Source organism: Ovis aries, chromosome 25 (assembly GCF_016772045.2).
Source record: "Ovis aries strain OAR_USU_Benz2616 breed Rambouillet chromosome 25, ARS-UI_Ramb_v3.0, whole genome shotgun sequence".
NCBI classification, from domain to species: Eukaryota; Metazoa; Chordata; class Mammalia; order Artiodactyla; family Bovidae; genus Ovis; species Ovis aries.
This window is the reverse complement of record NC_056078.1, coordinates 5,129,742-5,136,421: the sequence shown is the minus strand read 5'-3', so window position 1 is coordinate 5,136,421 and position 6,680 is coordinate 5,129,742. Positions and strand designations below refer to the sequence as shown.

The window sequence follows — 6,680 nt, the reverse complement described above, 5'->3', positions numbered from 1 at the left end:
TTCCTTATCTGCAAAATAAAAATGATAATATATCCATCACACAGGATTTCAATGAGGGTTAAGTGCATTGACCCATGTAATGCACTTAGAACTATGCTTGGAATAGCAAGCACTCAATAAAATGTTACTTCTCTGTCTTCTTATCATTACGGTCCATAGCAACAGCAGGAAGACAGAAGATAGGACCACAGGATACAGATGGATCTGGTGATGGGTGGATGACAGCTCCTGTGAGCTTGTACTTTTCTACTGAAATAAGAAGCAAGCTCTCCAGTGAGAGGAGGAGTCATGTTGCCAGAGGAGAGTCATGGGGTCAGGAGTCAGGCTGTGGGCCTCTTGAGCAATATGGTCATAATGTTGAAGGAAGACCCCTCAGCATGGCTGTGTATTTCTCTGCATCTATAGTCAGCTGCTCAGATGCAGGCGTGCAGTAGGTGGAGAGCTGGATTTGACTCTATCTGAGGGTTTTCCTGGTGAGTGATATATAGGAAGAGAATGGTTAAGGGAGCTGTGGTAATAACAACAGGTCATAGAATCTAAGCTAGACAGGAAGGAAGTGAGGATATTAGGGGGAGGGGAAGGCAGAGGGGAGGAGAAAGCTGGTGGGCCTCCTGATCAGAGGTCCTAGCATGGAAGTGTTGCAATGGGAAGCTTGGGCAGGGAAGCCCCAACAATGGGAAGCTGTGGTCAGAGACTGGGATGGTGGAAATCAAGAATTTAGAGCCGATGTTGTTTTGGTGATGACAAGGTAGGACGTGACCTTGAAGTGAGAGACTGGGCTGGGGGAGGAGGAGATGGAGGATCTGAGAGGGTGAGGGTGGAGGAGGGCAGGTGGGGGTGGTTATCAGTGTGTATGTTGAAGTTGCCAGAAAGCAGACAGGAATCAGTGGGCCAGATGTAAAGTCATTTATGAACAAGGCTGCATGACTGCAAGTGGGTGAATGACCACAGAAAGGAGGGGCAGTGGAAGGCAGAATAGTCAGATTGCACGTTCTCTGAACGAGCTGGGTTGCTTTACTGTTTTGTTGGTTTGCTTTTGTTTCAGAGGGAGGAGAAGCAACGTTCTAGAAGTGGCAATGAAGAACGGGACAGCACTTGTTTTACTCTGGGCCCAAGCACAGGGGATGTGAAGAAAGAAACAGCAGGCACCACATTAGAGGCTACAGCGGATGCAGCACCCTCTGAGGGCAGCCACGTTTCCACTGAGGTGAGAAGAGAGAGAGCTTTCCAGGAAGCAGTCCCATACAGAGGATCTGACCGAGGACTGAGTTCCTCAGGGCCCAGAACAGAGGTCCAGGGGATTGAGAAGGGTGGTGTGGGTTAAGTCCAGGTGTTGGTGGGGGTCATGGGAAGCTCAGCCTGAGACTAACTGAGGTGAGCAGAGGTAAGGCAGGGGTTTCTTTAGGGACCAATTAGGAAGTTCTTTGTGGCTTGCCATTTGCCAAAGTATCTAGTGAAGATGGCCTGCACATCTGTCTAAGCAGCCTGGAGATCAAACATGTAGGGACTGGTTGCAATTACTAGGTGGTATTTTCCACCTGTGGTGCTGGAGAAGACTCTTGAGAGTCCCTTGGACAACAAGGAGATCAAACCAGTCAATCCTAAAAGAAATCAGTCCTGAATATTCACTGGAAGGACTGAATATGAAGCTGAAACTCCAATACTTTGGCCACCTGATGTGAAGAGCCAACTCTTTGGAAAAGACCCTGATGCTGGGAAAGATTGAGGGCAAGAGGAGAAGGGGGTGACAGAGGATGAGATGGCTGGATGGCAGCACTGACTCAATGGACATGAGTCTCAGCACACTCGGGGAGGTAGTGAGGGACAGGGAAGCCTGATGCGCTGCAGTCCATGGGGCCACAAAGAGTCGCACACGACTTAGTGACTGAAAAACAACAAGCAGGCGACGTGGCCAGAAGCAGCGTGGAGTCGAAACCAGTTAGAGACGAGAGAGTCTGGAGAGAACGTGGATGGGCAGAAGCTGTGGTCAGACACCTTATGGACCATGTCCGCTCAGTACATGCGTTCTGGGTCACTGGAACGTGGGGGTAAAATGGGGTCCATTCTAAGTCCAGCGCTTAGAGTTTCCCCGATGAAGGGGGTTTTCCATCTTGCCTGCGCTTGTGGCCCTTCACAGTCATTTATTCATAGATAAATATTGACAGAAAGAGCCATCTTGGTTAAGATATGCTTCGGAATTGAGATCGCATGATGGTCTTGAGACAGGCAGATTTTAACGTTTCTGGCAATGACCTCCCGGGATCAGCAGAGTGGAGTTGTCAGCAGTAGCTTTTGTCAGAATTAAAGTATAAAGTATAAAATTGAAGTATAAAGAATACTGGTGTTGGGGCCAAAGCCTCCATTTCTCTAGTCATTGGTTTCTGATCAAGCACATCACACAGCCCTATGAGGGCTGGAGGAGGTTCTAGTTGCAAGAGTCTGCACCAAAAGGCCAGTATGGAGCCCAGCTCCCCCAGATTGGTTAAAACAGGCAAGCCAAAGTCCAGTTACCCTTGGGAACCCCGGGCACCACATTCTTCCATAACGCTTGCCAGACTCCTGGCCGGGGCAAGGTAACTATTTCCAGATGCCCCAACACTGCTGGTCAGGAGGAGCTTTCAGTGACCGTGCAGATTTGGCTCTTATATTTCAGCACCTGTGTGGAGCTGATCCTCCTGGTGGCAAACATCACTTAAAGTCTCTGGTGCAGACAGCGGCAAGTGGATGCTGAGAGACAGAGCCCTTTCCAGGTGCAGAAGAGGTGTTTAGCAAATGAACTAAAGTGGGGAGGCTGAGGGTGTGTTTGGAAGATAGAAGGAATCTCGTTCTGTAGCCACTGACTGTGAAGGAAGCCAGGAGTCTGGATAGAATTGGGAAGCTTGGAATGCAAGATGTGGTCTTTCCATTTATCATTATCAAAGCCTCTGGCTTTCTTCCTCATGTGGGAGGGAGCCAGGTAAAGACTGGGAGGGAAAGGATTGAGTAAGTTCCATTTCAGCCTGTGAAGTTAGTTTTCAAGTCCAGTGAACAGTAATTAAAAAAAATATATATAGCAATTTTTTTAGAGGTAATGTGTACTCAGAGCTGAACTCAGTCCTTCCTTCCAGGCTAAGTCGCTTCAGTTGTGTCTGACTTTTTGCAACACCATGGACTGTAGCCCACCAGGCTCCTCTGTCCATGGATTCTCCAGGCAAGAATACTGGAGTGAGTGGGTAGCCGTTCCCTTCTTTAGGGGATCTTCCCCACCCGGTGATCGAACTCATGTCTCTAATGTCTCCTGCATTGGCAGGTGAGTTCTTTACCGCTAGCGCCACCTGGGAGGCCCTAGTCCTTCCTTGGACTAGTGAAAACTCACCCATTCTGAACCAGGAGGGAGGGCGATCATTCTTCATCCTGGGTGAGGTCTGAACGGGAGCAGGGTCTTGGCTCCTTCTCAAAGACGCAGGGTAAGGGGGACACCTTCAAACCTAATCAGGAACAATTGGATGGGGAGAGAATAGGTAGGGGTAGAAATGTAGAAGGGAAGAGGATGAGAGAGGAGTGACTCTAGGGGTTTTCAAGCAGCAAAATTCCATTCTGTGCAATTGCACAGAAGCCTAGGACTGGGCTGATGGAGATGGCTGCCCTAGGTGACGTTGGGAGCAGTTCTGCCTCTTCCTCCGCAGTTCAGGGGTATTTAGTACATTCGTATCCTTGTGCGACCATCACCACCATCCACCCCAGAACCTTGTCATCTTCCCCAACTGAAACTGTCTCCTTTAAACAACAACCTCCCTGCCCCGTCCCCAGACCCTGGCAATCACCCTTCTCCCCCTAGTTGCCACGAGTCTGCAGCAAAGGCCAGCATGGAGACCAGCTCCTCCAGTGACTTCCTGTGGGAACGCAGGCAGCAGCCACTGAGGGTCCCAGTCGGCTCTTACTGGAGTTGAAAACCCACTGGTTTTCGGTTAGTTTTCCTCTCAGCAAAGAAGGAACATTTTTAGAATTTTCATCTTCAAAATCCTGTGACTTATTCAGCCTTAAGAAGGAGGGAAATTCAAGCTCCTGCTATATCACAGATGAAGCTTAAAGATCTTACTCCAAGTGAATAAGCGAGACACAAAAGGACAAATACTGTATGAGTCCCACGTCGGTGAAGTTCCCAGAGGAGTCAGCTTCATAGAGATGGGAGGTAGAAGGGCTGTTACCAGGGGCTGAGGAGGGGCCTGGGAGGAGAGCTTGTTGTTTAATGGGGACAATTTCAGTTTGGGAAGATGTCAAGGTTCTGGGGTGCATGGGGGTGATGGTTACGCAAGGATGTAAATATACTAAATACCGCTGAACCCTGCACTTACCTTAGGATGGGAAATGGTATGTCGGTTTTATTTTACCACAATATAACAAAATCTACGGTCGGGATTTGGTGATGAGCAGAAGTGAGTGACTGCTACAGTGTCATTTGAGAGCTTCCCCCCGTGACATTTTTAGACCGGGAAACAGGTAATCCCAGTGCCTGGCTCCTCGCAAGCTTCCCAACCAGGCCGCCAGCGACCCCGCACCCAGGCAGGAGGTGCCAGCGCCACCTAGAGGTGATGCCACCCAGTGCAGCCCACGCCGAGGGCCCGCTCAGAGCGACAAACACGACCCCACCGACAGCTCCCACATTCCCCCGTTCCTTCTCTTGTTTCTGATATTTCTTCTCTCAAATCCTGTGTTGAATTAGGAGAAGGTTCGCTGGGATTACATAAAAACCTCTTTGTAGCTGTCGCTCGACTGGTAAGCTCCCTGACACCCAGAGGTGGAGTGCAGAACTCTGTGCCTAGAGCCCCAGCTGTCCTCAAACCATTCTAACGTCTCCCCATGATAAGTCAGCAGCGCCCCCTGAGTGCTTAGGACACGGAGCTGGAGACAGAGGCCTCGGGGACTCCCAGGGGAAAGGAGGACAAGCTCCTGACTGCCAACATCTCAGGTCCCTAAATTACAGGCACACACATGCAACAGAAATCATTATTATATAAAGGCATTGGAAGAAAGGCTATGGCCAACCTAGACAGCATGTCAAAAAGCAGAGACATCACTTTGCCGACAAAGGTGCATATAGCCAAAGCTATGGTTTTTCCAGTAGTCATGTGTGGATGTGAGAGCTGGACCGTAAAGAAGGCTGAGCACCGAAGAATTAATGCTTTCAAACTGCAGGGCTGGAGAAGACGCTTGATAGTCCCTTGAACAACAAGCAGATCAAACCAGTCAATACTAAAGGAAATCAATCCTGAGTATTCACTGGAAGGACTGATGCTGAAGCTCCAATATTTTGGCCACCTGATGCAAGGAGCCAGTTCTTTGGAAAAGACCCTCATGCTGGGGAAGACTGAAGGCAGAAGGAGACTGAGACATCAGAGGATGAAAAGGTTGGATGGCATCACGGACTCAATGGACACGCTGCTGCTGCTGCTGCTGCTGCTAAGTCGCTTCAGTCGTGTCCGACTCTGTGCGACCCCATAGACAGCAGCCCACCAGGCTCCCCCGTCCCTGGGATTCTCCAGACAAGAACGCTGGAGTGGGCTGCCATTTCCTTCTCCAAAGCATGAAAGTGGAAAGTGAAAAGTGAAAGTGAAGTTGCTCAGTTGTGTCCAACTCAGCGACCCCATGGATTGCAGCCTACCAGGGTCCTCCATCCATGGGATTTTCCAGGCAAGAGTACTGGAGTGGGCTGCCATTGCCTTCTCCGTCAATGGACATGAGTTTGAGCAAACTCCGGGAAATAGTGAAGGACTGGGAAGCCTGGTGGGCTGCAGTCCATGGGGTCAAAAAGAATCAGACACGACTACATGACTAACACTACTAATTTCTATGGTAACTCTATTTTTTTATTATTTTTTAATTTTTATTTTTACTTTATTTTGCTTTACAATACTGTATTGGTTCTGCCATACATTGACATGAATCAGCCACAGATGTACATGAGTTCCCCATCCTTTTTAAAGACTATTTGGAGGTACATCCAAATTCTGAACAATTCTGAACAAGCAGAATTATTAAATATTTTAAAGGAAGCATTGTATTACTTTTAAGTTTACTGACTAGTAGCAAATTGCTGCCACAGATTCTGAACAGCAACTAGGACTCTTTCTGTTGCAGGTGCTAGAAAAGTCCAAGCCTACTTGGCTTAAGGAAAAGAAAAGATGATGTGTTTTCTCATCAGAAGCTGGATGACAAGGCAGATTGCAGTTTCTTCTTGGTGTAGGCCCTCAGCTGATCCTCCGAGGACCCTGCACTTTGTAATCTTTAAGCTCTTACAAAAAAAGGAAAAATGCATGAACAATGCGCATGTTGGGAAATAAAATTTATGTGCACTATTTACTGAGCAAGGATGAAAAATGTACACAATGAAGCATTAATGTAAAACAACGAAATACAATGTAAAATGAGAATCATTTCAGGTCAACAAAGAAAACAAAAAAAAGAGCTGATCTCTTTGGAAGAGATCAGCTAACACCACAGTCAGCTCTGGAACTCTCTATGGGGCTCTCATAATTCCTCCTTCTGAGCTAAGAACCACCAGACCCCACCCGCTCCCCGTTGACTGTTTGCTTGGACTCATCTCCAAGTCTCCACCTTGGCTTGGCTCCAAGACACTTGAAAGCAGGGTAGGTAGGAAGTGACAGGGAGGAGAATATGACAGATAGATGGTGTCTTAGCCT

General features: G+C 48.3%; 1 long non-coding RNA gene across 1 annotated transcript; it reads left to right on the top strand.

Moving 5' to 3' along the window:
- Window positions 1-299: 299 nt before the first annotated feature.
- On the top strand, window positions 300-6,335 carry LOC132658634 (uncharacterized). Its single transcript, XR_009598520.1, has 2 exons — window positions 300-473; window positions 1,046-6,335. It is a non-coding gene; the product is annotated as an uncharacterized LOC132658634 (long non-coding RNA).
- Window positions 6,336-6,680: the final 345 nt, after the last annotated feature.